We start from the raw sequence: 17080 nt of genomic DNA on the forward strand, positions 1-17080 counted from the left end.
CGCTGCCGCCTACCTGGATGATGTGGTAATCCATAGTGAAGATTGGCAGTCCCACCTTCCAAAGGTCCAAGCTGTGCTCGACGCAGTTCGGTCTGCTGGACTAACTGCTAACCCCGCTAAATGCACTATTGGTCTGGAGGAGGCCAAGTATCTGGGGTATTCTATTGGTAGAGGGTTACTCAAACCACAAACACTCAAAGTAGAGGCGATACAAAATTGGCCAAGGCCAGTCACAAAAAAACAAGTAAGGACCTTTTTGGGGTTAATTGGCTACTATAGGAGGTTTATTCCCAATTTTGCAACTAAGGCAACCCCACTAACCGACCTCACAAAAGCAAGAGGACCGCTAATGGTAAAGTGGTCCCCCGAAGCCGAACAGGCCTTTAGAAGCCTGAAAGAAGCTCTCTGTGCCCAACCAGTGTTGGTCACACCTGACTTCTCCAAAGAGTTCGTAGTCCAAACCGACGCATCTGAGGTAGGGCTGGGGGCGGTACTCTCCCAGGAGTCTCAAGGGGAGGAGCACCCCATCCTTTATTTAAGTAGGAAACTAAATCCCCAGGAGAAAAATTACTCCATAGTCGAGAAAGAGTGTCTCGCAATAAAGTGGGCTGTAGAGACACTCAAGTATTATCTGTTGGGGAGAAAGTTCCGATTGGTCACAGATCATGCACCCCTTACCTGGATGTGTCAAAATAGGGAGAAGAACGCTAGGGTGACCAGGTGGTTCCTAAGCCTACAGCCCTTTAAATTTTCTGTGGAACACAGGTCGGGGCACAAACATGGCAATGCCGACGGGTTGTCAAGGATGTACTCCCTAATATCCATGGTCGCTCACCCCTCGAGGTCTGAGCTGGGGGGGAGGATATGTGACAGAAACCAGGGGTTGGTAATAAACTCCATATACAGGGCTCCCAGGATACTGAACAGTTTCTGTCCTGTCTAAGCTGAACAGGGCAGCCTCGTGGTACAGGCACTCCATTCCACAGTTTGTCTGCTGCCTGTTTTCTGTCACCTGTCATGCTGATTAGAGTTCAGGTATATAAGACCTGTTTCCTGTTTCCTCTGGGCCCCGCCCAAGAGCCTGGAAGGCTGCTGAACTGCAGAGGGGTGAGAAAGCCTCTTTCCCAAATCGCTTCATTCATTCTGTTAGTTTGTCTAAAGACTGCAAAGGTACTTATTTTGTTGGTGGAAGTGGACAAGCCACTTCCAACTCTGAGTCAGGGACATCTAAGTTTAAGTTATCGCTCAGACGAGCAGCTTTTTGTTTGGCTTTGTTTTCTGTTTAAACTGTGGCAGTCCCAGTGCCTGGGACTGAATAAACCAGGCATAGCCTGTTTAAAGGAACAGTACGTGACGTCTCATCATTTAACCTACCCTAAAAGACCGTGTTCTAACAGTCCCGGACAGACGGCGGAGCCCCGGAGTAAGCCGTTTGTCACAGTATTTTAAGATATTAATGATATGCCATATTAAATGCCATTGTGAGTAGTTACCTGTTGTTCTCAGCGTTTGTTAAGTGTTGTTTGTTTATGTATGTGTATGTTTTACAGTATTATGCTATGATTTGATTTCTTTGTATATTTACATGTTTACCCTTACCACGTGGAGCATCCAATCGGACGGGCGATTTCCGTGGCTCTGGTTGTATATTTTATAATATATATTTTATAATATCTATTAGAATTGCTTTGATCATTACAGTGTTGAGCGCCACTGATATAACTTCTTTTCCACTTCTATAGCCTGACTAGGGGTCAGGGTTATATCACCGGCTGCCAGCTCACTGTGGGATATAGCGCTACCTATTTGTTTTTTCTACTATGAACATATATGTATTTGCTTACATGAAAAATAGGTGTTTATGACATTCAGACGTGTCTCAACACCACTGGCTGTTTGGTCATTGTCAGCTGGTACTGCACCGACACACTTTATTCGAGCAAATACCCAGTATGTACCTGGCAGATACCTGGAATGCGCCGCTCCTCACCTCTGACAAGCCCTGTTGCGTTTGCCTTCCCAGCCTGGGTTCATGCCTGGCTGACGGGCGGCTGATCTGTTAAATGATAATGATTAGGATTTAATAGGCTGCAATGCTTCGCGTGTCTACCAGATGGCATAAATTCATGAATTGTAATGCAGTATATATATATATACTGTGCAGTATTGCAGCCAGCGGGAATAAAATGCTTCAATCCCTGCCTTGAAAATACCTCAATGCACTCGGGCAGAAAACAGTCACAAACCTCAATACACCCGGGTATACCCGAATTCGTGGGACTAGCCGAGCTCGAATAAAGTGTGTCGCCAGTGTACATTGACGGGATGCTCCTCCTCCAAATCCTGACGTATGTCTGTTTGTACATTATTGCGGAGTGCCACATTGTGCAAAATGCAACATGCAATTATAATATCAGACACTTTAGCAGTCTTATATTGAAGTGCCCCACCAGTTCTATCGAGACACCTAAATCTTGTCTTGAGAAGCCCAAATGTCCTCTCTATGACGGATCGCATCGATATATGGGCAACATTGTACCTCTCCTCTGCTTCAGTTTGAGGGTTTGCCACAGGGGTCAACAGCCATGGCCTAATTCCGTTTCCTGAATCACCTATAATTCATCGTGCACAAATATGAAACAATTAGTGTTAACATTATTACATACAACATTTCCTAGAAAACCAAGAGTTGTTTGTTAACACATCATAATATGTACTCACCCACCAGCCAACCAGGTCCAAAATAGCCTTGTTCGAAAGCATGGAAGACTGATGAGTTTCTCAGGATAGAGGAATCGTGACTGGAACCAGGGAATTTGGCTACCACATGCATAATCTTCATCGTGGCATCGCATACCACCTGTACATTCAGGGAATGGTAGTGCTTACGGTTGCGGTAAGCATGCTCACTCTGACTAGGCGGGATCAAAGCAACATGGGTGCAATCGATTGCACCCATCACACATGGTATCCTGGCTATGGTATAAAAGCCATTCCTGACTTCCAGCCATTCTGTGTGCTCTGTAGGAAAATGAATATAATTCCTAGCGCGTCTATTGAGTGCACATAGAAACTGGGTAAAGGCCCGTGAGAATGTAGATTGCGAGACCCCGCCCACTATGCCCACAGTTGTCTGGAATGACGCGGAAGCAAGATAATGTAATGAGCACAGCATTTTAACAAGCCCAGGGACTGCACGACTTCTGGCTGTCACAAAATCTAAATCTCCCCGTATCTCTTCATAAAGAGCTAAGATTGCTGCTGAACTCAAACGATAGCGACTTACAATCTCCTCCTCACTCATCCCATCTAACAGGGTTCTCTCCCTGTACAAAGGAGGACAAGGCACAACTTCTCTCCTCTCTCTTCTCCTCTCATCTCCTTGCCCTCTCCCTCAACCTCTCCCTCTCCTGTCCGCATGCCTGTCCATGTCACTGTCCCTGCCACTGTCCCTGTCCCTTCCTTGGCCTGTGACATCCTCTCCATCAGCAAGCCTCTCGTCCAATAGAATGTTCCTCCGTCTCATAAACATTCGCATCATTTTCAGGTCTGTAGCTGTGAATGCGCAGGTAATTGCCCTCCTTTAAATACCTATGTGAGGATGTCAGGTGACTTGCTGAAGTGCAAGGTGTTACATTAACATATCCAAGTAGTTCACTCCCAACGTGTATCCATTAGCAATTAAAATAATTATTTAGGTGTGTTCACCAGGCAATCATGATATTTGAGAACGATGTAACGTTAAGCTTTGTACAAGCATTTATTGTCAAGTATTTCTGGAATGTGTAATGCATGTACCACTTCTGAACGCAACACTCAGTCATCTAATTAGGAAACAACCATGACATTGACACTGAGAAACTACGTTGCAACATGTGTAATTTGCATGTTATTATCACCTGATCACATGAAGTTATTGTAAAATGCATATGCATAATTTAATGCAATCAGGATAGTTGCTATTGATTCAGTTTCAATCGTGTAAAAATGAGTAACTATTATAGATGTGTGTATAAGTTAGCATGAAGTGATTGTAATGCATCGTGTACAATGTAAACATGCAATGTTATTGAGTGTCCAATTGCGGACGTCATCAAAAGAGGGAGGTCACAAAGTACATGTAAATATGAAAACAAACAGCTACATTTACGTTTGATCATGCGTTACACATTACAAGCATTGTATAATGTATAGCAACATTACTATACGCTGGATGTGTTAGATGTGTGAAATGTGTTACATCATATAATAAATTGAAGCACACTTAAGTAACATGTTTGATATGATGTGACCTGTTCCTTTAAGAGTTGAGTATAGGATTTTCCCTTGACACATCATAACATTAAGACTAATGTGACACGCAAATCATCATAACATTGAAAAGTACAATGTTATGCAAATAATAAACGTAAGGGGTGACACGATGAAGTGAATGACCTCGACACTGTAATGCCAAGCACGTTTGTATTATGAGCAATAGAACGTAAACACTACTATAATGTTATAAGTCCCCGCTCCATTGACTCCATTGATGTAGAGATGAGGTTTTTTTTCTAAGTGCCGTCCCGGCAACCTTGCCGATCGTTCTCCCCTCCAACTTGCCAACTTTAGTTGGCGGGACCAATTGCCGATGAAATCTCCATTTCTGAGTGCCGATCAGCACCGATAAGCTGATCGGGGCTACTTGAATACAGCCGATTTCAAAAAGTGGTGAAAAGTGCAGATAAGTGGGTTATCGGCAGCCACATGCTGATAAAAAAATTTCGGCAAGAAAAACTGCTGATTTTGAGCACTTATCGGCGCTTACTGAATCTCAAATCCAATTTTGGTGGGAAAATGCCGATAAAAGCCTTATCGGCGCTTACTGCATGAGGCCCTTAATCACATCTCTTGGGTTCATATATCACCTCTATGCTGACGACACACAAATTTACTTCTCAACCCCTGACCTTACACCTGCTGTACAGACCAACATTTCTGAATGTCTCTCTGTGATATCATCCTGGATGGCCCTCTGCCGACTGAAACTTAACATGTCAAAAACAGAGCTCCTCATATTTCCTCCCAAACCTGTCCCCACTACCTCTTTCCACATTACTGTTGGACGTTCTGTCATACACCCAGAAGTGCAAGCACACAGCCTATGGGTTACACTCGACTCCTCTCTCACATTCTCCTCTCACATTCAAAACATATCTAAAACCTGTCGCTTTTTCCTCCGCAAAATTACAAAGATACGCCCTTTCCTCTGTTGCTTGGCTGCTAAAACTCTGACAGGCCCTCATTCTCTCCCGTCTCGATTACTGTAACCTCCTGCTGTCCGGCCTTCCTGCCTCTCATCTGTCTCCCCTATAATCTATCCTAAACACTGCTGCCAGAATCACTCTACTTTTTCCTAAATCTGTCTGTGTCTCCCCTGCTGAAATCACTCTCTGGCTTCCTATCAAATCCCGCATCTCACACTCAATTCTCCTCTACACTTTTAAAGCTTTAAACTTTTCTGCCCCTCCTTACATCTCATCCCTAATTTCTCGTTATGCACCATCCCGACTCTTGTGTTCCACTCACGGATATCTTCTCTCTACCCCCTTTGTAGCTAAAGCCCTCTCCTGCCTTAAACCTTTCTCACTGACTGCCCTTCCCCTCAATACCCGACTAGCACCCTCTCTATCCACCTTTAAGACCCACCTTAAAACACACCTGCTTAACGAAGCATCTGAGTAGCTCTGTGGCTAATACTATAGACCTGATACATAAAGCTTGGCCTCTTGCAGATGTACTTGCCAGAATGCTCTCCTACTGTCTCTGTACGTTCTTCCCACCTACCAATTAGATTGTAAGCTCTTATGAGCAGGGACTCCTCTTCCTAAATGTTAATTTTTATGTCTGAAATACTTATTCCCATGTTCTGTTATTTGTATTTGTTATTTATATGATTTTCACGTATATTACTACTGTGAAGCGCTATGTATATTAATGGCGCTATATAAATAAAAGCTAAACACATAAGAGTCAAGATATATGCAACTTGGGATGCCCCAACTCTATGGGAACAAGAGCAACACCAATCCAACTTGAGGAAGATGATCTCCTGGTATCTCTGGCTGTTAACTCGTTATATACGAGTATACCACATGACATGGGACTGGAGGTGATACTCTCAAAAACGTGAGAGTGTGCACAAAGGAAAAAACCCCACTGACTTCGTAATGCTCCTGTTAGATTTTATTCTTCACAAAAACTATTTTAAATTTGAAAATTATTTCTATCTTCAACTGCAGGGGACTGCCATGGGCAGCAATGTGGCACCATCATATACTAACCTGTTTATGGAAAATTGTGAGACACTTTTTGACTATCATTCCATCTACCATGAGCAGGTTCGGGTATGGTGGCACTACATTGATGATGTCTTCATGGTTTGGAAAGGAGGTATTGAGGCATTGGCTCAATTGATTGATTACCTTAATACTACACTACTCCGATTCGCTTTACATCTTCTTGGAGTAGGATGAATATCACATTTTTGGATGTGTCCATTAATAGAAATGGTAATGATTTGACAACTAATATTTTTCGGAAATCAACTGATAAAAATACAATACTACATGCCAAAAGCCACCATCCCCCTAACCTCATTAACAACTTGCCGTTTTCTCAGTTTCTAAGAGCCAAAAGAATAGTGAAGGATCCAGCTGACGCCAAATTAGCCATACAGGCTATGAAGGATCGTTTCAGTGAACGTGGGTAAGGCCAAACCCTCCTTGATGAGTGTGCACTACGTGCGGAAGGATACACTTGACACACTGATAAGGAAACAACTGAGCAATGCTTAATTTTTCCCTTTGAATTTAATTCACTTTCTAAAGGGATCAAATACACCATAATGAAGCATTGGCGAATACTTCAAGCTGATCCTATAATAGGTGGTATATGTACCAACAACCCCATTCTGGCTTATAAGAGAGGAAGGAATTTAGGTGACTCACTTGTTAAAACGGATGATCAAGAGAAATATACAATTGAGCACTTCCCAAGCCACAAAAAAACAGGATGTTATAAATGTAGGGGCTGCTCAGTCTGCAACTCTATGATCATTGGGGATACCTTTTACCACCCAATTAGTGGCAAAAAACTCAAGGTTAACCAACGTATTACCTGTGAAACAACACACATTATTTATTATTTGAAGTGTCCGTGTGGCCTTCTGTATTTAGGAAAGACCACACGACCACTGAAAACCAGATTCATAGAACATCGTAGCAATATCAAAAGGGGAGAAGATAATACTACCTTGCTTAAGGTTCATGGGCATTGAACATTTATCTCCAATAGGCAGAGGGGGGGGGGGGGGATATTGACAGACTTCTTTTGCAACGTGAGGCTTTTTGGACTTTTTGTTGAAAAAGTCTTTAACCTACAGGTCTAAATGATGACTTTGAGTTATCATGTTTTCTTTAAACTACATTAATACATTTTTTATGCTGATCTAACTCTTTGGCACTTTGTCTATTTCTATTTTTACATATTTTTTCACACATTTTATTTTCATTTTTTATTTTCCTTTTCACTATACAATTCATTTTTTTCTGTGATTTTTTGGCTTATCTATATACCTCTGCTATTAGCGTTGTTACCCTGCATTTTCAGCATCTTTGGCACCATGTCTATTTCTATTTTTACATATTTTTTCACACATTTTATTTTCATTTTTTATTTTCCTTTTCACTATACAATTCATTTTTTTCTGTGATTTTTTGGCTTATCTATATACCTCTGCTATTAGCGTTGTTACCCTGCATTTTCAGCATCTTTGGCACCATGTCTATTTCTATTTTTACATATTTTTTCACACATTTTATTTTCATTTTTATTTTCCTTATCACTATACAATTCATTTTTTTCTGTGATTGTTTGGCTTATCTATATACCTCTGCTATTAGTGTTGATGCCCTACATTTTCAGCATTTTTGTGCATGATGATGTACTTACAAAGTAGTCAGTACTATGATGTTCACTGGCTTTTCATCTGTATTTTATATTGTAATCTGTTATGCTTTAGTGGGTAACATATTAGTTTATTGTGAGGTTTCTATGTCCTTTTGCTGGACCACAAGATGGTTTGTTGCCTAACATCATTATGTATTTTGTTTATTGCCTGTTTTCTTTCACAGTGTTGTGCTGTTCCTTGTTATTGAGCGCTGAGCTGCGCTCTCATTGGCAGTGTCACTTGGTGTAGCCACGCCTCTCCCTCTACTTCCGGTTTGCATTTCCATTCCAGCAGCTGCCTGTGTTTTTCTCTCCCTGGAGCGTCCTGATTGGCTAGCAGTTTCCATGGAGCTATAATGCTTCCCTGATGAGAATGGAGTTCTCTCTGAAGAAATAAGCAGTGTACTCCTGGGTTTGACGGCGCTGTGTTATGATGTCATGACATTACCTGTTTGACGGGCGGTATTTGATGGAGCCTTTTGGATTGGACTAGCTGGAGGGAGGGAGGTGGGTGGATGTTGTGTGGGGTCACTTGGTAGCTTTATAAGGGTTTGTGTGTCACTTTATCTGCATCCCTGAAGAAGGTGTTTGTACACCGAGAAGTTGGATGGTTTGTGACTGTAATCAGTCAATTAAATGAACTTTTTATAAATTATTGCATTTCTTTTGGTGTGCTCAGCTTCCCTTCTGTGCTATATAAATAAAGACACACATACATGAAAGCAGCTACCATAAAGATTCAGTCTGTGATCAGGATGAAACAGAAATGTATCTATTATCGCACGCTAAGCGAGGCGTCACTGTTTGTCCAGTGGTTCTTTCGTGTGTGTGTGAATAAATTGATGCATGAAGAAGTAGACGCTCGAGATAAAAAAAATCTGCTGACTGCAGAAGACTGTTGCCCCGTGGTTACAGTTAGGGTTGGTGAGAACTGCACCCAAAGTAAGGTGCTGGAGTACAATGATGCTGAGCCGAACATAGATGATTTTATGAATGACATGGAGGAGGGGACAGCATGATGCATGTTGTGCTGCACTTTGTATCTAAGTACTCTGATAAGTTGTTTTTCCCAGTCCCGGAAATAAAGTCCTTAATTTTGTTGAGAAACTATTGTGTGAACTCGTCACTGACCCTATCTAAAAGCCAATCCATCACGAGGCACCTGCATGATTATCCAGTCACCCAACTACACTCATAGTACCTGTATATACTCATCACTAGGAAAAAATCATTATTGTCAACACTTCACTATATGAAGGAAGGCAATATTCCACAGCCAATGACAGCATGCTCTACTATAGAACGGTAAACCAGGGAGGGGCTAATTCCCTGTGTCAACCAGTGAAATATATCTAAGGCATTGCAGCCTTAGAACTTCTAAGAATAGGAGGCCACAGTCCCCCTCAAAACAGTTATGATCACTGAAATAAGGTCTACAGTACAGTATATGATAAGAGAAGTAGAGGTGTAATATAAATATAGTAATTATCTGTTAATATGGAGGTGCAAACATACCCATCTATCAAAAATAGGAGTCCAATCTTTCCCCAAATGAAGCACTTAAAGTCCAGAACCAATGAAAAGGTCGTCAATGAATGCCCTGCTGCACAGATCCAACATTTCTGGTGCCAGTAGGAGAGCGTCATGATATGCATATATGTCTGCATCAAATGTAAGAAACCTGTTCATCTAAGATTGTAAATGTCATCTTGTGTCTTATTTAATTTATGCACAAGAAAGGTGATGCCAACAAATACAGAAATGTATACATCCCATTTCCACATGCGCATTAAATATGACCCTCACAACTCCGCCTATTGGTCCATATAGCCTTTGTATTGCTAACTGATGCAAGCAGGGCACAAAGAAAGTAGCGGACCAGAAGGTTCATATAAGGTAACAAAACCTCAATGCACATTTTACCCCAAGCTTAATGTGACAGGAGCTAGCATTACCTTGCTCTTGATTGCTTTTTTTTAAAGTGGCTTATAAACTTAAATGTGAGAGATCCTTTCTTTTTATTGCCATGTAAGATGTTAATTTATGCTGCTATGCTTTGCAAATGTAACTAATTCTTAATATAGCTCTAATTCACCAATTTTAAATGGCATTGTATAAAATGTTGCCTAACAAAATAATTAATAGTAAAAAATAAGGGAATAACTTGGCATTTCATGTTGGAATGCAATGATAAAAAAAATCATTTATTCACATTTCTCAGACAGATACGCACACTTGCTTTCCATTATGATTGCACAGCATACAGTGCTTCCACTGCAGCCAGGGATTGACATGCACATGAACGCTCATAGGTCCATATGCACTAAACGGTGCTAGACTGCAGCACGACTTTACTCACATTCATTTGTATAGGATTTAAGCCGTACTAAAGCTTAGCACCCTTTAGTGTATCTGGGGCACCCCTTATGCTCCCTGTTTTACACGGATTTAATAGCAAAGCCTGGGTTAAAAAAGAAGTTATAAATACTTATAACACAATAACATATATTATGCTGACCACACAGGGCCATCCCACATCATCACCCACTGTCCAATCACCACCCTATACACCTTGGTGCAGTCCCCTCATAGTACAGAGGTGCCCATGGCACCTAACGACCGTGGTGTCCACAGGAGCCAACCCACCCAAAAGTGTGCGGTAGTGCTACCCACAGGAGGTGTGTGTTATAGTGGGTGCACTTGTTGGGATGTGATACCTGTAGATACAGGTGTTGGAAGGGAGCGATGGTATCAGGAACACCCCAAAAATAGAAGATACAAAAATAATGGTGCAGTATAATAACATATAGTTAGAAAAAATCTTTGCTCTATTAAGTGCCTACTTACACCAAGTAAGTGGTTATATCAGCATTTAGCAGGTCAGCAGGTAAGTAATACACCGCAGTTGCAGGAACCCGGACAGCTGGTAATGCAGGAGAGATCCCACTCGAGTAGGGATTTCATGGAAAACAAGGGGAGACCATGGTGTAGATCAAAAATTCAACTTTATAAGTTAAAAGCATATAAGAAATGTACTCACAATAAGTACATAATACATGTACACATAGCGTTTTCTTGAGGCAGTAGAGTGCTGGAAGATGGGACTCTCGATGTTACACTTCCAAGTGACCCTCGTCGGATCGCGGTGGATGGCGTGTGACGTCACAACTGGTAAAGGGATGACGACTTCCGGTATGGCACACACGGAAGTGGGCAGCAGGGAGACGCAGCAGACTCGGCACCTTCAGTTTCTCAGCAGCTGTGCAGACTAAACATGGCTCAAAGATAGCTCTACGCGTTTCGCTGTGTTCACCACAGCCTCCTCAGGAGTGATACCTGCCAGGTGCTCCGGCACCCGGTAACACCAACCAATGAAAGGGGCCCATCTGGTCCCACGCTGTCACCATCAGTGATGGGGTCCTCCTCTACTTCGGGTGGACTCCCGCTGGAGTGTCCCACCGTGAAAAGGGTCTCTGTATTTCACGGCAGTGGTCTGTCCCAGACCACAGGGCGCAAATGCTGCGGGGCATCTTGCTGTGTCCCTGAAACTATACAACTAAAGGGGCAATGTCCCTATCTGATGGGCCTGTCCTTGTAGCACCCTCTAGCTTATGGGGGTCTCAAGGCCTACCTGGGGCCTAAGGGGGGTAAACTAGGCCTAGTCACAGCTCCCTGGACACTACCTGTTCTTGCTCGGCTCCCCTTCCAACTGGCGTGGTCTCACAAGCGTGCCAAATCTATCTTTTGCTCTGGCCATAATCCCTGCAGCCCTATTGGCTCTCCGTCAGCATGTGATGTTACAGTCCCAGTGGCTGCTGGGGGTTGTAGTTCCTCTGCAGAGCTATACAGAAGATTGCCGCCGCTATTGTGCCTGCACTGCGCATGAGCTCCTTAATGGCGCCGGGCTGTCGGGACCCTTCTGCGCATGCGTGAGGCATCACTGTGCATGCGCGGCTATAGCAAGATGGCAAAGGGAGCTGCCAGGGACCTTCGGCGGCCTGCTCGCCACCCGAACTGCCCATAACTCTCCCCAGCCCCAGGGTGGGCAAGGAGCCAAGAGGAACCCAGAGGGAGACCTGGCCACATTTGTTTGTGCAGCGTTCACACTGTTGGTATAGTTTTTTAAGTATATACTGTATGTGTATGTAGTGATTCTGAGATTAAGAGTCACCGTACTGATTCATATGAGATATGTAACACCACAAATTATAGCTATATGAGTATATAAAGCTTGTTATAATTAATAATAAACATTACCACTGTGTTGTGTCTAGTCACTACAGTCTCACACAACATGTACCACACTCTATAAGAATTAAACAGTAACCCATAGGACTCAGGCCCCCACCTCAGTGATAGGCCAAATAATCTGAGGTAAAATAAAGAGAGGTTACACATAAATTGGAGATTGTGCAAGAAGGTCGACTAAGATGGTGCATGATCTAAAGCATAAGACTTTTCAGGAAAGACTAAAGGACCTCAATGTATACAGATTAGAGGATATAAAGGGGAGCGGGATATGATTGAACCTTTCAAATCATGCATGGTTTATACAAAGTACAGGAGGGAAGCATATTTCAGACGAATGCTAAAAAAGAGGTCATGATCTGAAGCTGGAAGGTGATAGACTAAGAAATTTAAGGAAGTACTACTTCACTGAAAGGGGTGAGGAATTGTTGAATAGTGTAAGGATTCGGGGGCCAGGTCCCCTGCGACGTGACCCCTCCTTACCCACTACCAGTACTGCAGCTGCTGCTGCCTCTGCCCCTCATCGCTACCCCTGCCGGCGCGCGGCACTTCCTGCTACTCACGCCGCGGCCGCTGTCTTGGATTCTCGCGTCGGCGTTACAGAGCGCGCATCTATCCCTGGCACTTGTAACACGCGCACCATGCCTGCCTCCGCCCCCCGCTCAGCCCGAGAGTTCTTGCCACGCCTTCAGCACTCTCAGCTGAGCCCTGTTACTCCCAGCCTCACAGGAGTTGCTCCTCATCACGTCCCCGTCCAGATTGGTGGATACCGCTTGAAATACCCTGCTTTGTCACTTCCTCCTTGCTCTGCATAGCTCCTTGCTTCCTGTGTAGCCTGGAAACTGTGTCATGCTCCTGTTTGTCTTTACCCCTACAGACTTGAACCGGCTTGTGTGTCTTACCTCTCTGGCTCCCGACTTCGGCTTACCCATCACGATTCTTACCTCTCAGACCCTTGGACACTTAAACGGATTTGACTACGGAACTCTCTATACTCCTGAACTCGGCAAGTACAACGACTATTCTAAATCTTAATCCAGGCCTGGCCACGCTACAACCACATCCCGGACCCGCTCCCTCTGCTGTCGGTGTGTATATTCAACATCCCACCTCAGTACAGGGGACTGGCCTGGTCTGCGGGCTGCACATCGTGACAAATAGTCTGCAAACAGAAGTGACAGATGCTAATACAGTGAAGGAATTAAAATTAATTTAAAATGCTTTGGATAGAAATATCTATTTTATGAAAGAAAGCCAAGGACGAAATGGGGTCTGAGGTTTTAGAACAGATAGGAAAATGGGCCAAGTACATGGACCAAATGGTTGTTTTGTAACATTAAATTCTATGTTTCTATGAAGCCCACCAGCGCAACAGTAAACACTGGAATTAGATAGTTGCTTAAGACAGAAGGCCTGGGTTTGTTGAGGTTGTAGATGTCCCACCATTAATGTGTTGCATTCTTGAATTCTTCTAATTGTCTGAGAAAGGTCTGAGAAAGGTGCTCCAAATTGTACACGATATAGGTGCTTTATCAGATGGACTCTCTCATTTACTCATTCCAAAAATATTTTAGAATTAATTGTAACATGGTTAGTATTTTCTGCCTGTCTCTTCCCCTGTCACATAAGTCCCTAGCAGTCAAGGCTGTGACAGGCAATCCTGTGGGTTTTCGACCCCCCCTTATGTTCCCTTCTGTGTGACAAAAGTGTGGTGGTGACTCATGGCCTGGTAACAGCCTATCTTGTATAGGTACAGACCCTGAGCCCGCCCCTTCTGGTTCTTCAGAAGGGAAGAGCCAAATTTAATCAGTCTGTTCCCCTCCCTCCTGGGAGTGGGAGGGGCCAGTCAGGCCTCATGGCTGACTGGCCTGAATCATCAAGGCTCCAGACTCATGAACAAGCACCATCCAGATGCCTGGGATCATCTGAGACCCTGCACCGCTGTAATACCATCTATGCAGTGACTGCAATAAAGCCCCTTAGTTACTCTTTTACACCTGCCTGGATTAAGTCAGTGCATGTGGTGTAAGGGAGATGTGCTTCAGAAGGGACTGCCTCCAATCTGCTTGGAGCCCAAAGAAGCTGGAGGCGCTGATACCGAACCCAGAACCCAAGACGACACCAAAAGCCTGTCCTGGTCCCCACCCCATCGCAGACCACTCAGCTCTCCTGAACCCTCACAGGTATGCCGCACTACAACAGCTAGTAGCCGCAACTTGTATCTCCTAGAAGGTGGGGGTACATGTGCTACATAATATTTATATTGCATCAATTGTAAATATTCTAAGAAGAACGTCATAATCACTACACCTATGGAATTCATTTTGCATTTTCACCTCATTGAGGGAAAAATAATCAGCCTAAGAAGAAGCATATTGTTGGTTGTTGTACTTTTCAGTGTTAGGCTTTTATGCTTTCATCTTCTTTTATGCTTACATTTTGAAAAGCTATTATGCCCCTTCCTGTTTGGCAATGAGTTGTTTGTCCACTAATTAAAGAAAAAGGGAATATACATATTTTGAACTATAAAACACATGTTAAAGCAGCATTACCTTCAAAATCCTAAATAAATCAGGTGTGTAGTATTAGATAATACTTACGTGCCCTTTTAAATGAGTTTGAATGTTTTAAGCTTCCTTGGGTTTCTATAGCGCCCATTTAGGAAGCCGCAGCACTTCCTCTTTTGAGATATGCCGCCATATTGGGATCACAGGGAGGCAGGATCTTCGCCGATCGATATTTACATTGCCTTAAAGGTAAGCAACTCCTGCATCTGTTAACAAAACACAAACTATTTCATTGTTGAGTGTTTTCAGTTTATTGTTACTTCAAAACTATTTCCAGAGTTGATCCACACCTCTAAAGGTGAATTCACCCTAATTCTTTGTCCAAAATATAATCTGTTGTATACTAAATGCTTAGGTTTATTCAAGAGCTACACACAGTGCACATTGTATTTTTTTGGGGGGGGGGGAGGGGGGGGTTAATTCTGGTTGCAAAGTATTTATTTGTATATATATTGTATATATATTTATTTGTATATATATATTCCATCAGTAACCATGGAGCCTCCTTTGTTAGGGTATCTCAGCCTACTTTTATCAACTATGTAGCACACAATCACAAGCGGAAGAGAAAGTATTCTTATTCTATTTCTATCATGTTTATACCTCCCTTACATGGCCTTTATAGACTGCCCATTTTCACTACAGTACTTGCTAAAAAATATTAGACTTTACCGGACCTAAAACCTTAATTGAGTAATTTATATTGTAGTTTTTCCTGTCTTTCCCAGGTGTTTTTGAGTTGCTTCATTGTATCTGCCCCTTGTGCTGGAAGGCTCATCCATGCATTCATCACATTTTTAGTAAATAAAAGTACTCCCTCGCATTTCAGTCGAGTCTGACACGATCCAGCTTCAAAGCATGACCTGATGTTTCCTTTCTCATAAAAGATGATTCCACCCTGCGTCTTAGTCATGTATGGGAATGTCTGCATCATATCCCTTCTTCCTTTCTCTTTTCCACGGAGATCATACAGACATCCTACGGTTTATTCTCTATAGTATTTAGCAGGTTGATGCCAAGCACCATTGTAAATATGTGTTACTTGTGTTCTTTTGTCACCTTTAAGGCAGTTCATGTTCCTCAGTTTTTATGTTGAAGGACACTTTTCTCCTGTGTTTTTTATTTTTTTGCAGTGAAAGCATAAATATTTTGATAGCTTCAAAACAGTTACACAATTTCAAATCATGCAGTTATACTCAGCAATCCAAGCATACATCTGACATTCCAGAAGCTAATGCAGAGATCACCAACATCTGGTGAGATATAATATGTTCTCATCTCATACAGCGCGGATAGTGTATGCAGTTCAGTATGTAGACATTGGCAGGCACGAATCCCTGTCCTGGAGTTTAATTTTGGTACCTGAAGCACAGGGAGATAAAGTGACTGCCTCGAGGTCACAAGTAGAGCTGACAGTGGGTTTCAGATTCATAGGCAGTGACATTACCACTGAGCTACTCAGTCAGCCTAATATCATGATAAGACAACTAATGCAGTCCATCACAGAAAATGATGCAAGCCTCTGCATGCTATGAGAGTTATAATAGCACGTCTTCTGCCACCGTACGACTTTGTGAGATGTGCTTCCCTTCTGTATAACAGGAGACACCGCTTAGTTTTAGGAAAGTGAAGAGGATCCAATGCTCTTTTCACTGCATCCCAACTTCCATCCTTCTCCCTGAGCTGCCCTTAACGCAGCCTCACATCAGCAGAGACGCACACTTCTTAATCCCTCCGCCCACTTGTTGTCATAACAACAAGCTAGACAAGCAGGTGATCCATTGACAGGGAGCAGATGGTCTCCCGCGGAGGTAAGCAAGGTCGAACAATGAAACCATATTGATCATATTGCTCCTTTTTCCCCCTCAACTTTATTCTTGAGTTTTTTCACTAGTTGTACCCACCCCTAACTCTCTCCCTGTGTTCCTATACAATGTCTCTTGACACGCTGCTGTCTTCTACTACGTTACCCCTACTGCTCAATTATTCATGTACGATGGGGGTGGGTTTCAAAACACCAACCTCTCTTTTCTCATCGCGCACAGAAAAAAACATTAAACATCTAAAAAAAATGTGTAGAGATGTTTTAGTCAGTCTGTTCACTATTTATCATTGATAGCAAATTTGTGGAGCTGCCAAGCATTTGCAACCACCAACATTGTTAGACTATTCTCTGTTTTAATAGTAACTTCATAGTTGTCACATAAAGTTATGGACAAATGCAGAGCTTGAATGGCAATGGAGAAAGATAAATAAAAACCCTTGTGACAAATTTG

The 17080-nt window shown here is 42.8% G+C and overlaps 1 long non-coding RNA gene across 1 annotated transcript in view; it reads right to left on the reverse strand.

Moving 5' to 3' along the window:
- Nucleotides 1-17080, reverse strand: part of LOC142495315 (uncharacterized) — a 40727-nt gene that overhangs the window by 16215 nt on the left and 7432 nt on the right. Inside the window, exon 3 of the long non-coding RNA XR_012801715.1 lies at nucleotides 14838-15010. This is a non-coding gene — a long non-coding RNA (uncharacterized LOC142495315). The remainder of the gene's footprint in view (nucleotides 1-14837; nucleotides 15011-17080) is intronic.

The sequence above is a fragment of the Ascaphus truei genome, chromosome 5, assembly GCF_040206685.1.
Source record: "Ascaphus truei isolate aAscTru1 chromosome 5, aAscTru1.hap1, whole genome shotgun sequence".
Classification (NCBI taxonomy): Eukaryota; Metazoa; Chordata; class Amphibia; order Anura; family Ascaphidae; genus Ascaphus; species Ascaphus truei.